Source organism: Bombyx mori, chromosome 4 (assembly GCF_030269925.1).
Source record: "Bombyx mori chromosome 4, ASM3026992v2".
NCBI classification, from domain to species: domain Eukaryota; kingdom Metazoa; phylum Arthropoda; class Insecta; order Lepidoptera; family Bombycidae; genus Bombyx; species Bombyx mori.
In genome coordinates this window covers 14,470,102-14,487,490 of record NC_085110.1, presented here as the reverse complement: position 1 = coordinate 14,487,490, position 17,389 = coordinate 14,470,102, and positions in this window count along the sequence as shown.

The window sequence follows — 17,389 nt, the reverse complement described above, 5'->3', positions numbered from 1 at the left end:
TTAAGAATACCTCGAGAACATCGAGCTATCTTGTCCTTACCTTATCTGGCTAATTATATGCATATCATTTTGACAGAAGGCTCTAAATTAAAAATATCGTTTAAATTATTATAACATAGCTATATTCTTAGATTCTGTTACTAAAACTGGTTTCGAAGTTTGAGAAACATGTCAATTATTTGTTGTTTGTTAGCTACCGAAGCCTTCGGTTTTCAATGTAGACAAACAGCTTCCGGCGATGAGTATTGGTTAGGTTGAATTTTTATTTTGGAGAAAATTGTCTTTCACAATAACAAAACGGAAAAATGATAAGTAGGGTGACCTTATATCTTCGACTCGTTTGGCGTCCAGGAAGTACTTTGTTTTAACAGTCGACATTTCGTTTCGTTAAGTACATATACCTAACTTACACTGTGTAACACCAATATTCGTGGTGTATAATTATTAAAAAATACAAAGGATTCAAAACACACAATGTTGAATCACAAAGCTGTAGGGCCGAGGTAGTACTGGCTTAAGCTATCAGGAGTTGTCAGTAACATGTCTTCGTGGAGCTTAAAAGAAGAGACCTAAATGGTTTTAAATCGCTTACGAACGATACGACCGCGATTTAAAAAAATGATTTACGGAGAGAGACTCTGGTGGTAGATATATTTTTTCAAAATTAGATGAAAAACTAACTACTTGACTTGTATCGTATTAAGGAAAATATAAAAGGAAAGGGTGAAGATGAGGTTTTTATTTTTTAAAAGCTATATCCCCTATATTTACTGGTGATAGGACCTCTTGTGAGTCCGCACGGGTAGGTACCACCACCCGCCTATTTCAGCCGTGAAGCAGTAATGCGTTTCAGTTTGAAGGGCGAGGTAGCCGTTGTAACTATACCTACTGAAAACTTAGAACTTATATCTCAAGGTGGCGTATGTACGTTGTAGATGTCTATGGGCTTCAGTAACCACTTAACATCAGGTGGGCTGTGAGCACGTCCACCCATCTAAGCAGTAAAAAAAACAATCTCCGAAAATTCGTCCGTCTAGTTGCACACGCTGCATGAAACAAAGCCTCGTGTTCCGCACCACACGCTGTAGTAGTAAGCTCAGTTCAATTAAGCTAATTTTATGACGAGAACTATCTTTAAGTACATGATAGTTTACAGATTCTTAGAGTAAGCACTATCTTTGAGGCAGACGTATAGAAAAAAAAACCCTGTCAAGTCAGACGACTTCGTTAGCAACGAGATGTCCCCTAAGCGAGTGATCTGATTTTGAAAGAAAATTTCCCAAAGTATACCTACATTATGTACTTTGAAGTTCTAGCCGCGTGTTTAGTTGCACCCTCCTGTTGGAACCAACTTGTAAGATGACAAAGATGGACCACCTCACAGGTTCGACTAGAAGAATTCCCTAATCATACGCCCATAATTCACACTATGACATTCGTCGTCTGGTCCCGGAAATTTTCAAAAAAGAAAGCTTGCGTGCCCGTTTGCTACCGTTCATCGTTCTCGTCGAACCAGTCGCTTGCGACGAAGGAATCGACGAGGGAATTATCTCATAAACACAGCCCACTGAGTTTCTCGCCGGATCTTCTCAGTGGATTGCGTTTCCGATCCGGTGGTAGATTCTGCGAAGCACTGCTCTTGCTAGGGTCAGTGTTAGCATCACTCCGGTTTGAGCCCCGTGAGCTCACCTACTAGCCACGGTTACGCTGAAATAGCCTCTCAAAGCTATCAACTTAGGTAGGGGAAAAAAAACATTTGCTTGTTTGCGTGCCGCTTATATAAAAATGAACCTCGTCGCTACAAAAATTCAATTCACGTACCAAAAACACTCAAACATTGATCTTCATTTCGTTTTGCTCCACTTCACCAAATCTATTTATTTTTTCAGCAAAGGAAGGCGCATTTAATACGATGACAATAAACATGATTGACGGACCCTTACTGTTTCTACAATGTATGATGTTAATAGAATTACCTCATATTACATGTGATTAATCGCAACACGTTTAAGTAGCACGTGTTTAGTTCCAATTATCTAGCATCTACATGATTATATTACGACATGCACATACCTGTGTATAATATCGTCTAGGATGTAAATACGAGTGCTCTCTTTAGTTAAAAACCTATTAAAATAGTTTCATGTTTCAAATCATTTCATGAAAGTTTCCAAAAACATAACCATTTTTAGAGCAGAAGATCCTACAGGGATATTTATCTGACTGAGTTACCATTGGGTTGGTTGGGCGGATGTGCTCGCGGCTTCTGTTAAGTGGTTATCGACGCCTACGGATGTCAAGAACATAAATACCACCCCCCACATTGAAACATGTGTCTCAGTTTTACAGCCCAACGGATGCCCCACCCTTCAGAGCGAAATGTTTTACTAGTTCAAGGCAGAAATAGGCAGGGTGGTGGTACATACACGTACAGACCCTAAGACGCCCAACCACTAATAACGCAAATTATATTTTTTCAGATATGATTTTTATCCTACGATGTTATTCCTTCACCGTAGAAGTCATTCGTAAACGTGTGTTTAGAAAAATTATTAGAAACATTAGATTTTTTTTTACCTGTATGCGGGATTCGAATACCGGCAGAGTCGCATCCATTTCAAAACCAATGGCGTTTCAGTCGATAATAAAAAATACGCCATTGGTTTTGAAACGAGGATTATTTATTCAGGAAATTCATGTTTGACTGTCGTTCCATACTTGATTACTACGACAAGCGATTCCGAACCGGTAGTACATTCATTCGCGAAGCAGCTGCTCTTGAGTTATTAGGTCTCCTTTGGAGGCACTCGGGCAGCTGTTAGCAAATCCCACCCCTCTTGGCATTTGCTCGCCCACCTGTCCTGGTGAAACTGGAAAGGCCTCCGGGCCACCTGTAATCCTTCAATCCTAAAGAAAAAACTTTACTACGACCATGAAATAATCCTTGAAAATGAAACGTCCAAGTTCATGTGCCGAAGGTAAACTCATTTACCGAATGGCACGAATTCCATGTGTCGTATTGATATACACAATAAACTAAAGCTAAGATTAATTTGCATAGTTAATGCGGTGGTCTTTCATGTTGATGAATCAAACATAGATAATACACATAAATTAGTTATAGATAAGCAACTCAAGCACTCAACAAAAATGTTTACGGGCGTCGGCCACTAGATCGCCTCGCTTCGACTAGTTTCTCAATGCTCCTGTTGATGGCAGTAACATATTACTTATCCTATATTTTATTTTTAAATGAAGGGTTTTGTAAATTTTCAGAAACCACAAATTAATAAAATTTAATCAATTTGTCTATAACAAATAAAGTCTTGTTAGATTTTTTATTTTTATTTTCTGTGTTTACTCATACAATAATCAAATAAATAATTATTTAAACTTTACCAACATATAAGTTTAGGGACATCCGCTACAAGATGTCGCTAGTTTCCATACTTTTTTTTTTGTCGTATAGTCTCGCAGTTTCAGGGCCCTGGAATCAAACACCAGCAACGTCATGACAACATCAACATAGTACTAAATTCACGTACCTGACAACAGATGGCAGCACTTTGAACATTTAGTTCTAGTCGCGCGTGTAAGCTGAAATGCACAATTTTATTTGTAAACATTGGTCGTTGATACAAAATTCTCCAAGGTTCAAAGTTTGGGGCATTGCTTACCTAAGCCTAAAGATTAAGATTAGCATGGGTAGGTGACAACGATCTATAGGTATGATTGAAAGGAAGATGTATTCGCTGTCCACTTAATGGACCTATTGACATATGGTAAATTCTATGTCCCATCTTGAAACAATAGACCAAAGTCCTATTTACCGCGACAAATAGCGTTCATTAAACCGAAACTGACTGCTCCAGGATGAATAAGACAAGAAGATAATGTTAATAAAATCCATTTTTTTATTTTTTTATTGCTTAGATGGTTGGACGAGCTCACAGCCCACATGGTGTTAAGTGGTTACTGGAGCCCATAGACATCCACAACGTAATTGCGCCACCCACTTTGAGATATGAGTTCTAAGGTCTCAAGTATAGTTACAACGGCTGCCCCACCCTTCAAACCGAAACGCAATATTGCTTCACGACAGAAATAGACGGGTGGTGGTACCCACCCGCGCGGACTCACAAGAGGTCCTACCACCAGTAATGACAGTAGTTTGATCAATACGTAGTTTTACTATTTCCTAGGAAATTGAAACATTTCACCAGTGCCATTATTTTCATCTAAATTTATTAATAGATTCTCCCGATCCACTCTCGGCACTCCAAGCACCTTTCTCATCGAAAGCGACAAAGAGTTATATTACATATGTATACAGGACACCCTCTACTTAAACGAATATATTATAGTGGCGTGGCTACCACTATCCTGGTCCATGGTAGGACCACGCGGTCCTACCACCAGAATAAATGTTTCAGATTCGCAATTCTTATATTCAAAACAACTACACAACTCAATACCACAGTAGGCTGCAATTAGCTGCCCTCCAGCAATGCCAGAAGCGATCACGTTAAACGCTATAATTATAACCTAGCGAGTAAATTGTATTTTATAAGATAAAATTTATTGCTCCAGTGATGTCGTAATTCAATCGACCGTCGCCAATGTCAACATTATAAGTCGCTGCTGATTTAATATCGTAAACATTACGTTTTATTGATCAGCATCACGTGCGTTTGCTTGGTTCAAATGAAGCTTCTCCATTAAGCAATATTAAGTAGAATTGACCGGTGAACTCGTGGCTAAAGAGAGGTGGTATTAACTGGTGGTAGGACCTCTTGTGAGTCCGCGCGGTTAGGTACCACCACCCTGCCTATTTCTGCCGTGAAGCAGTAATGCGTTTCGGTTTGAAGAGTGGGGCAGCCGTTGTAACTATACAACTTATATCTCAAGGTGGGTGGCGCATTTACGTTGTAGATGTCTATGGGCTCCAGTAACCACTTAACACCAGGTGGGCTGTGAGCTTGTCCACCCAAATAAGCAGTAAAAAATAAAGGAGTAAAGAACTTTTATTTCATATCGAAAGGTGAATAGCTATTTGGTTTAAGCGACAATTTGCTACATTAAAGGTCCGATTTATTTGGTACTAGCTGACCCGGCAGACTTCGTAGTGCCTCAATCGATAAATAAAATACCTAAACTTTAAACAGACAAAAAGAATGCGTCCGACGGGGGACACATCAAAGGGAAAACAAAATTGTTATTTTTATTTAATTCCGAGCATTTTCATGTTTATCTACCTTTTAAACCTTCTCTTGACTTCCACAAATAGTTCAAGACCAAAATTAGCCAAATCGGTCCAGCCGTTCTCGAGTTTTAGCGAGACTAACGAACAGCAATTCAATTTTATATATATAGAAGAAGAAGATTAGCATCAACAATTCGATGCTTTGCCACGAAGGGCTCGACGAGTAAATTAACCCTCAGACATAGCCTACTGAGTTTCTCGCCGGATCTTCTCAGTGGGCCGCGTTTCCGATTTCACGTTAGGGTTCGTGTTAGCAACGTCATCAGGTTTGAGCCCTGTGAGCTCACCTACTAGTTAAGGTTCCGCTGATATAGCCTCTCAAGGCTCTCAGCTTAGGTAGGAAAAAAAAATTTGAAGGGTAGGCAACGCACTGGCGTAAACGCTGGTGACCGTGGGCGGCGGTGAATCACTTACCATCAGGTGACCCGTCTTGCTCGTTTGCCTCTCGTTGTTATAAAAAAAAAAAAGGTTTTGCTTGAACTTAAATTAAACTTACCCCATTCAAACAGCTGAAGAAGTTTTTGTGTTATGATATTTTTTCCAAATTTTAAACAGCTCTCCTGCAAAGTTGCAATAATGTTACTTAAACCAAATAACCTTTCACTTTTCGATATGATATGAACCATAAGTTATTTTGTAAATAACTAGCTGTTAACAGCGTGTTCAAGGAAACATTTCAATACAGTTTCCCGTGGGGTATGAGATATTTTTTCGGGATAAGATGTAGCTTATGTCACTACTCTGATCTCTAATGCTTATTCCTTAAAAAAATCACATCAATCCATTGCTTTGTTTCGACGTCAAAGAAGGACAAACAAACACACTTTTTCTTTTATATGATTAGTATAGCATAAATGATAAATAATTTGTTATGATTTCCATAAAATATTTAATTATACTATCATAATATTTTTCTTCTATTAATTATTCATTGCTAAAGGGCTATAAACGCACGATATCTAATTTATTACGGTATTAACAACCATGGTAGCCTAGCAATGGTTGCCTACAGCCTACAGCGCGTTCAAAACACGAGATAGACTAAGGTACCATTCGCAGCAGTTATGAAGAAAATCATATTTTAAATTTTAAACGGATGCCAATAAATCAGATATAAAACATAACATCCAGTAACAGGATACGACAGACCACAGCGCAAAATAAACATCGTTATAAGTTAAACACTCAAAGATTTAATCATAAATTAAATTTAATTATATTAATTGTTTGTGTCCGTTTACATACATAATGGATGTGAAACTAAAATATTGTGATCAAAAATTCTCAAAAAATTTAAAGGACTTTATTCTTCTAGCTATAAGTACCACTTATTACCACCAAACGTAGTTCTTTTTTTAGTTAATCTAGATTGACGATCTCACTACTTATCTAGTGTTAAGGCCTTTCCGGAAGCTATAAAAACAAACACGAAAAGCATCCCTGTTTCGGCAAGGCCGGATAGTTTTATCTGTAAATGAAGCTTAAAAGGTTTCTTTGATGATAGGTAGCAGCTTTTACAAAACAATACGATTTCATTTCACGTAACACGTTTCACTTCTCGATCGATAATTTATAACTATTTAATCAAGCTTCTTCAAATATTTACTAGCGAGCGTTTAAAAATTTTAAATCATTCAATAATTACCCGACACGTATAATAAATAATATGTCGAAGCTGTTTCGAGTCCGGTGTTCTGAGGTCATTTGAATTATTTTGATATTAAAATCAAAACGGAACTTTAAAGAACGCAATTTGAATAATATTAATATTTGTGCACATCGTTAGTACCTATTTACGTTTCAACTTTGCATACGCGTCGTCCAGTCTCAACCGCACAAGAGTATTCCCCTTCTACGTAAAATAAAACAAAATGCCTTAAAATTTTAATCTTTTTAAATATTTTTTTGCCTTCGATTATTAATGTTCCCTTTTTTATTACTTTTTGAGATGCTAATGGGCCTTTTTGTCCATATTTTAGTTTCAATGTCATATTAATTAAAGTATACTTCTTGTGTCCAGTCGATTTAATTTTAATTTTATTTTATACGGCTCAGTATAATCTAGAAAACAAACCTAACTAATCTAAATTTGTGTTGTTGTGGTTACCGGCCATGTTTCTTTCTATCGGGATACAGTCCTGTTTGAGACTGATTTTATACAATTAGTTCTTTCACCACATAGGTTTTTTTTTGTCCTGGAGGAAATCGCCGGACTGGGGATGGAGGGCGGGGCATGTCGGAGTCGAATTGACTAAAGCCTCCTGTCGCTCAACAACCCACGTCCGAACCTTGCATGAGACAGACCTCATGAAATGGCAAAAGGGGGAAAGTGAAGTTTTTAGTGCGGAGCACATCTCTCCCATCACCCTCCCCCTCGGGACGCGGACCGGCGGTCGTCGGCGCCACGACCACCGGTCCTCGGGTCCTCTCGGTCAGCAGGCTATATCCGAAGCCCGCCTAGATAGCGCCGGTTAGAGTGGATTCCACAACATAGGATGGCGACATTCACGTTGAGATATCTATGGGCTGTAATTCGAGAGCTGGTTTGCCTACCAATAAATATCGGCAATCGGCTTTCTTGAGGGTCTAAGTCTCTGCGACTTAAAGAAGAATAAAGAATACGAGGAAGGTGACGAGCTGCTCCTTGCATCTCCGAAAATGCACTAATTCAAAAATATTCAAACTTGAAATTTTGAACAACACGGTGAAATTACGACCAGACCAACCATTACGTGGGAGACCACTGATCTCTTATAAACATACAAATCAATTGCGACATGTATGACGGATCATTTCGTCATACGACTCAACCAAATTAACTTGATTTCATTTTCATTATATATTTGTTTTATTGTCAGGACAAACATTGCATGAATGTTTTTTTTTTTAAAAACAAACACTGGCGTTTTTCGAGGGATCGACCCAGCGGAGTGTTTGGTACAAGGTTTCTTTAGAAAGTACATATATAAATATTTTAAACAGGCAACGAAAATAAATTTAATATTCTCCAAGAACACATTAATCGTAATATAAGCGATAAATAAACGGAAAGTTCTTTAATCAACGATTTTTAAGGATAATTTAATGTGAGAATTAGTTGTTTATTATTTTGTGATTCAAATTTAATGACACACTCAGCCATTGTCCCATTTATTTATACTTAACAATTACGCGTATAATTTATTTATCAACTTTAAATAGTTTAGCAAATAATAAAAACAGACTTCAATATTTATTAACGCAGACGGTTAATGTAAGATACGACCTACAACCAGGATGTTCAGCTACGAATATGCATACGTCTTAATAAAATATGATAATTTGATTTTATATTGCTCTGAATCGATAGACGAGCTGACATCCCGCCTGATGGGTGATGGTGTTTTCCGGAAATCACAGACAATATAATGTCATTACTGCCACCTTGAGATGTAAGGTCTATAGTCTATAGGTTTCAATCGTATAGTATAACGACTATCGCAAACCGGAACACATTACTGCTTTGTGGTATAAATAACCAGATTGGTGGTACCTGTGACACCATATCGTTGTAGTTACGCAAATTGTAAATTTTCTGGGTTTTGTTTTATTGTACGATTCAAATTCAAATTCAAAAACATCCGTAAACATGTTCCATCATAAAAATTTATACCTGAGAGCAGAATTTGAGCAACGACATGGGCGCATCGCTCGATATGTGTGCACCTAGACGTCTTATCGTTAAGGCCGCGATTTTCTCTTATAAAGCTATTCCACCTCAACTGTCGCACGTAGCTTCGATGTAGAAATAACCGGATTTATGGAACCTACTTGTCCAGGTTTACACTATACATATTATACGATAGTATGGGACAGGTTAATACATATAAAAGTTAAGAACCACAAAATACTTACGAATTAGATAATTATCTACGTACAGATCTAAATCAAACAGATCAACGAACAGAACAGGATTCGTTTTAGAACATCTGGTTAATTTGAATAGCAAATTATATTATGGGTGTCGTTAAAATTTATTTTCGCTTTGGCAAATGTTTTCTAAACGATCGAGGATGTGAAGTACTTATTACGTGAACACAGAATTTTGTTCCAAAATTCGTGTTAATTCGTTTCAAAATCAAATAAAATCAAAATTATTTTTATTCAACATAAATGAAAGTACATACTTGTTGAACGACAAAAAGCCACTTCAATACTAAAGCTGCGATAATAAAGTTACAAGCCCCTTATCTAAAGTATATTTAATTAAACATATCTACATATGTACATATTTAGTATTTTATATTACTATTATAATATAATTTTATTTTTCCTTTCGCTTCGGTTATTTTCATTCTTTGTTATATGGAAGTAGATGGTAATGTACGGAGGCAGGAGGCAGGAGGCATCCTAAAAGGACGGGGGTGGACTTTCTGACAGAGGATGTGAGTGGAGAGATGACGTATATTTAAATGGAACAAGAAAACATGCTACGCTGATCCCACATAGTGGGATAAGGGCAAGAAAATGAAGAAGAAGACACGGCCATCCCTTTCTTTTTCGTCACATTCTACTCTAGACGTGGTGATAAACATTGTAGCCGCCACACAGTTTTAAATGTATACTTTATGATATAGCTCTGTTTTTTAAGCTTTATATAAGAATCTTCGGTATTCAATTTCTTATTTGTGGCTTCCCAAACAACATTTCCAAAGCTAATTAACCCTCTCAGGGTGATTTTTGTTTTTCGACAGGTACCTATATTCTTAAACGATGAAGGTTTTACATTTTATTTTGTCCTAAAAAAAAAACATTGGCTACCAACACATTGACATTATAGAATAGTTGTTGAATTTATGAATACCTACGTATTTTACAGTCATCTGTTATTCCCATTTTCGACTAAATATAGAAGATACAAAGTAACAAAAACAACGATCTAAAAATAAATGTAAAATATGTATTACATTTTTCATTGACTGGATAATTCCCATTTTTCTATGAACCGTCAATTATGAGCATATTATTTCAAAAACATGCATCAATTTCAAATAAAATAAAGTAAACCGGTCACCGTCCTCGTCGAACTCGTCGAGGGTACGACGGGCGAACTAACCCATAGACACAGCCCACTGAGTTTCTCGCCGGATCTTCTCAGCGGGTCAGGATTCCGATCCGGTGGTAGATTCTGCGAAGCACTGATCTCGCTAAGGCAAGTGTTAGCAAATTCTCTCAGGTTGAGCCTCTGAGCTCACCTACCAGTTCGGGCGTATCTGGAATAGTCTCTTAGACTACCAGCCAAAATACTAAGCAAGCCGTCAACTTGTTTAAAATTACCCAACAAGACACAAAGACAAAAACGGTAAACAAAAAAAAAACGGCTCCGCATTAGTCACCAACATCAATAAATTCAAAATTAAAAACGCCATAAAAGATCCGTCGGTTCGCTGTAACAGGTGTACAACTTGATCACGGTTGAGTCACGATATATAGAAAAAAAATGATTATACTAATTTATGCAGCAAAACCTAAAAGTGTGAGGACTTCAGACTGAGGCCAGACTATAATAGTGTCAAGAACAAACTTGTTCATTTAGGTGTCGTTCTCACTTACTCGTGCGTATGCAAGAACCATCACACTTTACAATTACCATTTCACTTTTGGTACAAAATAATTGAATTGATGCTCTCTATACAGACAAAAAAAGATTAACTCGACGAATTAAAATTCCCACCGCCAAAGTTAAATGTATTAACTTCTAAAAAACACAAGTTCCCAATTGGCAAGCTCTTTTTGAAATCTGTTAAATACGAAAGAGCATTTTTGTTGGACTAAATCGTTTGAATCATCACGGGAATCCGGGTAAGCGCTACTCACTACTGACAGAATCTTTGTTCGTTTTTCTGTTTGTCTGTCAATGTTTTTGATTACCTACCACTATCCAAACACTTTTGACTTGAACCGGCTTGATGTGTTCTCGAGCAAAATTATTTTTAACGTACATAAACATATTCGCAATCGTTGTCTTTACATGCCTCATTGCAGGAATGAATTGGAATGTGAAGCATTCGAATTAAAAGAATAATACTTATCACTATGACGTGTTTTTGAATACATGTTGATTATTTAAATTTGATATACAATTTTACGATCAGCCGCCTTGTCGACTTCAGATCTTCATGGAAATTATACGTAAGGCCTGGCAAATTATGATAGGAGTTCGTAAAGGGGTTACAATACGACTTTTTGGAGGATCCCGGGAAGTTACGTTCAGCGGCTTTGTTTCATTTTCCCACATTTGTGCACTTTCACAGTTACTAAACAGTTAATAAACCACCATTATTACACATTTAAACCCGAGGAAACACTAAATAATCAAATTAAAATAAATCACACAACTTCACTCCTCGCATTCCCGCCAAAAAGTCCAAACTGAGACTTAAAACTCATGTCTCAAGGTGTGGTCTCAATGTGCTGTATTGGGTGGCGGCATTAACGTTGTTGATGTTTATATGCTTCGATGATCACTTAACGCCAAGTGAGCCGTGAGCTCGTCCATCTATCTAAGCAACAAAAAAAATAAGGCGGAAATCCTCCTTCCTTAAAGAAAACAATTACAGCGCTAGCTACTGGATCCAATTCACACACAAATCTTCAAAATCGATCCAGTAGTCTAAAAGTAGTAATCACGCGAACAGAATAATTAAACAAGATATTTATTAACAACTTATGTATTTTAACTTATCTATACAGAAAACTATTGGATATGATTTTCAGCTGAATTCGTCTCTGTTTTGAGCATAGTATTTTCCTGTTGTATTTTATGACTATTGTAGGCATTATTGCAGAGTCCATATGTTATATATGTTAAAACCGGACGATATTTTATACATAAAAATCACAAATAAATTATTTATTCCGACATTACACTGCTGCTCTGAGTTCAAATGAAACTACACACGGAGTGGCTTTTGTATCAATACTTTTACCGGCGTAACAGCAATAAGAATGATATTAGTTCTGGTAAAATTCAGACAGGTATATTTTTTCTCAATCATTGCACGATCGGTATTAAATTATTAACAAATGACTTCAATGATAAGTTAACGAACTGGCAAACCCCGTAATTACTTAATTGCGTTAGAAGAAAGATCGATGATTTTTATTACAACCGCAACAATCTCAGAGTTTTTACCATAAGGTATTTTGATTGACACCAAAAAATATTATTTCTTCATTAAAAGTTCTCTCATATCATCCTTTTTTTTGTGTAAATAGTTCCTCTGCGAAAAAGAGTTGTTTGGAGAAGATCTCTCTAAGCAAGTACTGAGTTCAACTACTAAGTTCACTGCTCTTTATAACTTGTTTTATTTAAAACAGGATCCTATCTATTTAGAAATAACTGTCAAATTCAATACTGGACTCGAATCTATACTAATATATAAAACTGAAGAGTTTGTTTGTTTGAACGCGCTAATCTCAGGAACTACTAGTCCTATTTGAAAAATTCTTTCAGTGTTACATAGCCCATTTATTGAAGAAGGCTATATAACATCACGGTAAGACCAATTCAAGTGGAGCACCAATAAAAATGTTTCAAAATATTTTCACTTCTACGCAAATGAAGTGGGGTGTAAAATTTAGCGTTATGCCAAAGTAACTATTCCACGCGGACGGAGTCGCGGGCAAAAGCTAGTAAGAAATAATATCCTAATCTTCTAGATTAATATATCTAAAAGTACGCGACCCGATGCGACACCTAGAACTATTGCTTCGTATTTTCATCACAATTCAAAGATAGTTTGCAGCAAACTCCAATAACTAAATTACCTAAAATCTGATCGACTTAAATCGTATGTCATAAATATTTTACTCGTAGAAGCACTTCTAAATGTCGTTTTATTGTAAGTGAATGATTAATTAAAGGCTCACTTTTCTATCTTATTTAAAGTTGTTTTACAATTCTCGTCTTTGTCCTCAGGTTTGTCTGCAAACGACCAAATTCCAACAAAAAGTAAAATATGTATGTATAAATTTAAAATAATATGCTATGTGTAGAAATATCGTTTGAATAATAAAATAATAAACTGAACAAATATACTCAAATATGGTAATCTAACTATAAGGGGCCCAAATGCGTCTTTTCGTCAACTTAAATATTGACGTTCCTTAATTCAATTACAGAATGAATAAACTTAAATAGAGATTTAATGACTTCGAGCAATGCTCTAAAATTTCTTTTAATCACTAAAAATTTAATTTCAAGGAAGCTCTTAGTCCTTTCAATCGACGCCTGTTTTAATTCAATTCCCAATGTTTCATGTTTGTGTAAACACATCCTTACATCTGTGGCGTCGTTACAAGTTCCGGCTGGCAGTGAGCATCTAATTAACTAAAAACGAATAAAGTCTTCAACGTTACCGACATCGCATCGTATGGCGCATATCAAATCCTTAATTTTCTTCACTCTCATTTTCATAACATCCGGTTCAAGATCCCGAAGACGATTAAGTGATGATTAAGAATTTTAAGCATAATTTATTATGAAAAATCCGAAAGGAAGTTGTTCTTTTATCGTAACACCACATTGAAATTTGTTTTGTTTATATGTAGTAGATCGATAAACTGGATTTTTAATTACTTCTTATAGACACAAGCCACTGAGTCTCTCGCATGACCTTCTCAGTGGGATGCGATTCCGATCCGGTGATAAATCCAGCGAAGCACTGCTGTTGATAAAGACTATTGTTAACAAGCCCTTCTAGACTGAGGCCCGTGAACTCACCTACCAAAGATTAGGTAGGGAAAAAATAAAGAAAAAGTTATTAATTAAAGCACTTGACCTATTGGACAGAGCAATGTGTTGTATTTCAGACTATGGCGTACTTTGAACCCTCACGGACATAAAATATCATCAATCTGTTTTAAAATACACTTAAGAATTTTAGTTCATAATTAAGGGTGAGATCATATTTTTTAAGATGTGTAGTAAATACAGCATAAAAACACTGTTAGATTACTCCAGTGAACATTTAACATTAAATGGGCGTTTATGCTTATGTAGCAAACAATTAAAATAATAAATCTAACTTAAATACATAATTTCATTGATATTTGTCAAGCGCTGTGACGGTTTTTAGTTTGAAACTAATTAATGCCACAGCTCCAACATTAATGGTATTTCAATCGTAGATCCCCAGTTCGAATTCTATTTTTGACAATGCACCAATGTGTATTTTATATGCAATGCACAATCCGCATCACATTGACACCCATAGACACAGCCCACTGAGTTTCTCGCCGGATCTTCTCAGTGGGTCGCGATTCCGATCCTGTGATAGATTCTGCGAAGCACGACTCTTGCTAGGGCCAGTGTTAGCAACGCCTCCGGGCTTGAGCCCCGAGAGGTTAGGGTTACACTGACATAGCCTCTCAACGCTTAGGTACGAACAAAAAAATCACATTGACCGAAAGGCCGTCTGCCCGTTTGCGAAATTAAAACTATACCTCAAATCGTTAATCAAAAATATTTATAATCTAAACATCTTCGTGAACGTCATCGAGTGGAAACTTTGGGACGGCGCGATATTTCGTGGACCTTGAACGCTTTTACTCGTAAATTTAACCCGGATAAGTTCAGTTGATAACAGTTAGTTAGACACGAACAACACGGCACAACGTGGCATCGCTCGCATTAATTACACGTTAAGAACGCGAATAAAAACGTAATGGTTCCGCAATTTTTCGAACATCTTGCCGTACTATAATTAATTATGGTTAATGTTCTCGACGCACGCAACACCGGACATGCCTCGCTTGATTACAAATAAATTTTCGCAGTATTAATAACGGAAAACCCCATATTGAAATTATTGTTTAATTTACAACAGTAAAATCTATATATATAAAAAATGAATTGCTGTTCGTTAGTCTCGCTAAAACTCGAGAACGGCTGGATCGATTTGGCTAATTTTGGTCTTGAATTATTTGTGGAAGTCCAGAGAAGGTTTAAAAGGTAGATAAATATGAAAATGCTCGTAATTAAATAAAAATAACAATTTTGTTTTCCATTTGATGTGTCCCCCGTCGGACGCATTATTTTTGTTTGTTTAAAATTTAGGTATTTTATTTATCGATTGAGGCACTACGAAGTCTGCCGAGTCAGCTAGTTATGTATAAATTAATACGTGAAGCAAAAACTTTGTACCCCTTTTTACGATTGCGCGGATGGAGAAGTATGAAATTTCCCACACTTATAGAGAATATAGAGAAGGAGTGCAGAATGCACAAGTATTTATATTCCTTTGTTTATTGTTAATCAATCCGTGGTGAAATGAGAATAGATTAATATTGTTTGTCTTTAATATTATTTGTCTTATTTGTCTACACTACTAATTATAGAAATGTGACAATAGAACTACATTTGTTCAAACTTATAATTTAAATTAATTATGGTCGAATTTCGACCACTGGACGACCAATAGTTTTATTTATTTTGAAACTGATGTGTGTTAAAGTGAAGTTCGATCACATCTCCAAGTGTCCCCCCTGCGTATGTAGGTACATGTACCAAACACGTGCGGATAAATATTTGCATGAAACATGATCATACCAACAAACACCATAGCTGCCCCCTTTTTTAAAACTTTTTGCTATGACGATGGATTAACAATTAATTATTAAACGAGCTACTGGAGTCTATACATATCAAGACATAAATGTCGCCACCCACCTCGAGACACACTATTCAAAACGCAAGATGGCAACAGAAATTGGTAAGATGTTAGAACCCACCCATTGGCAACTCATAATGTGCCCTATTATCAGTAAATGCCAGCTGGCTATTGCAATATGCCGATATGATACTCAGAGAACAGTGTTGCCAATTGTTGCCATCTACGACACTCACAGATGGAGAGGGGTGGTATTATTCTGTTATAAATATATATAACTATGTGCATATTCACGAATCTATTTAATATGCGAGCTCCTCACAAACCGGTATATTATTTTGTATTACGCAAATACAATCAACTATTGCAAACGAATGTTGACAAAAAATCTTAACTAACTCACACTGAACTAGACCTTACGCAAACGGAACCTAGGTTGAGTCACCGGTCATTAATTTAACGCGTGTTCACCGGAAGCATAAGCTCACCTTATGTAAAGACCTTTGTTCGGAGAAAACAATAACAAGTCGCTTAATGACGGTTATCACGTGTCCTTTTTTCCTATGTCACGCGGAAGGAAAGTAATTTCCGTCTAAAATTTTACAGTAAATAAAAGTTACAGTAGTTTTTATGTAGCCAGCCCTTAAAGATACGAATCCCAGTACAAAAGATTTGAAATACTTTCATGCGTGTAGCACGGCGCTGAGAGACTATTTCGAATAAAAATATAACTGGAACAGCAAATTCCTTACACATATCAAATTACACATTAATATTAAGCACATAATAGCGATTAATTTAATTTAAATAATTGCATAATTTAAAGTTAAAATTTAAAGAGCTCTTCGACTAACATTCTTTTGTATTTCATTAATGACATGCATTCAATGAGGTAGGACCTGTGACGTCATAAACCACCACGTACATCCTATTTTGTTATTTGACTATTACTATCATAAAATCAAAAGTTTGTAACTTTAAACTGTTTTAAAAGAATGGTGAAGGAACACTACTTATCTTCTTAGTGCTGTTTGTTTTCATCATCATTTATTATTTCCATACTGTTGATGTATTATGTGTATGTAAGTATATTAGTATGTATTGTATGTAAGTATGTATATTGGTATATAATTGGTATATAAATATTGGTATATATTTCATATTATATGTAAACGGTATATATTTTGTATATTGTATGTGTATATTTTCTATAATGTATTATCTATGGTACACCGCAACATACCTGCTATATTTTTTTATATTTTCCAGAATTTCTATAAATTAAACGGTTGTCTGGAAGAGATCGCATTTAGCGATAAGACCGCCTATTGTACAAATGTATCTGCTTTTTTTGATTGTTTTTTGAATGTAAATTGTGTTTTGGTGTGCAATAAAGTGTATTCTCTCTCTCTCTCTCTCTCTACTCACGGATTTATGTTAACGAGAAACACGGAGAATTAATTTAAAAGAGTGG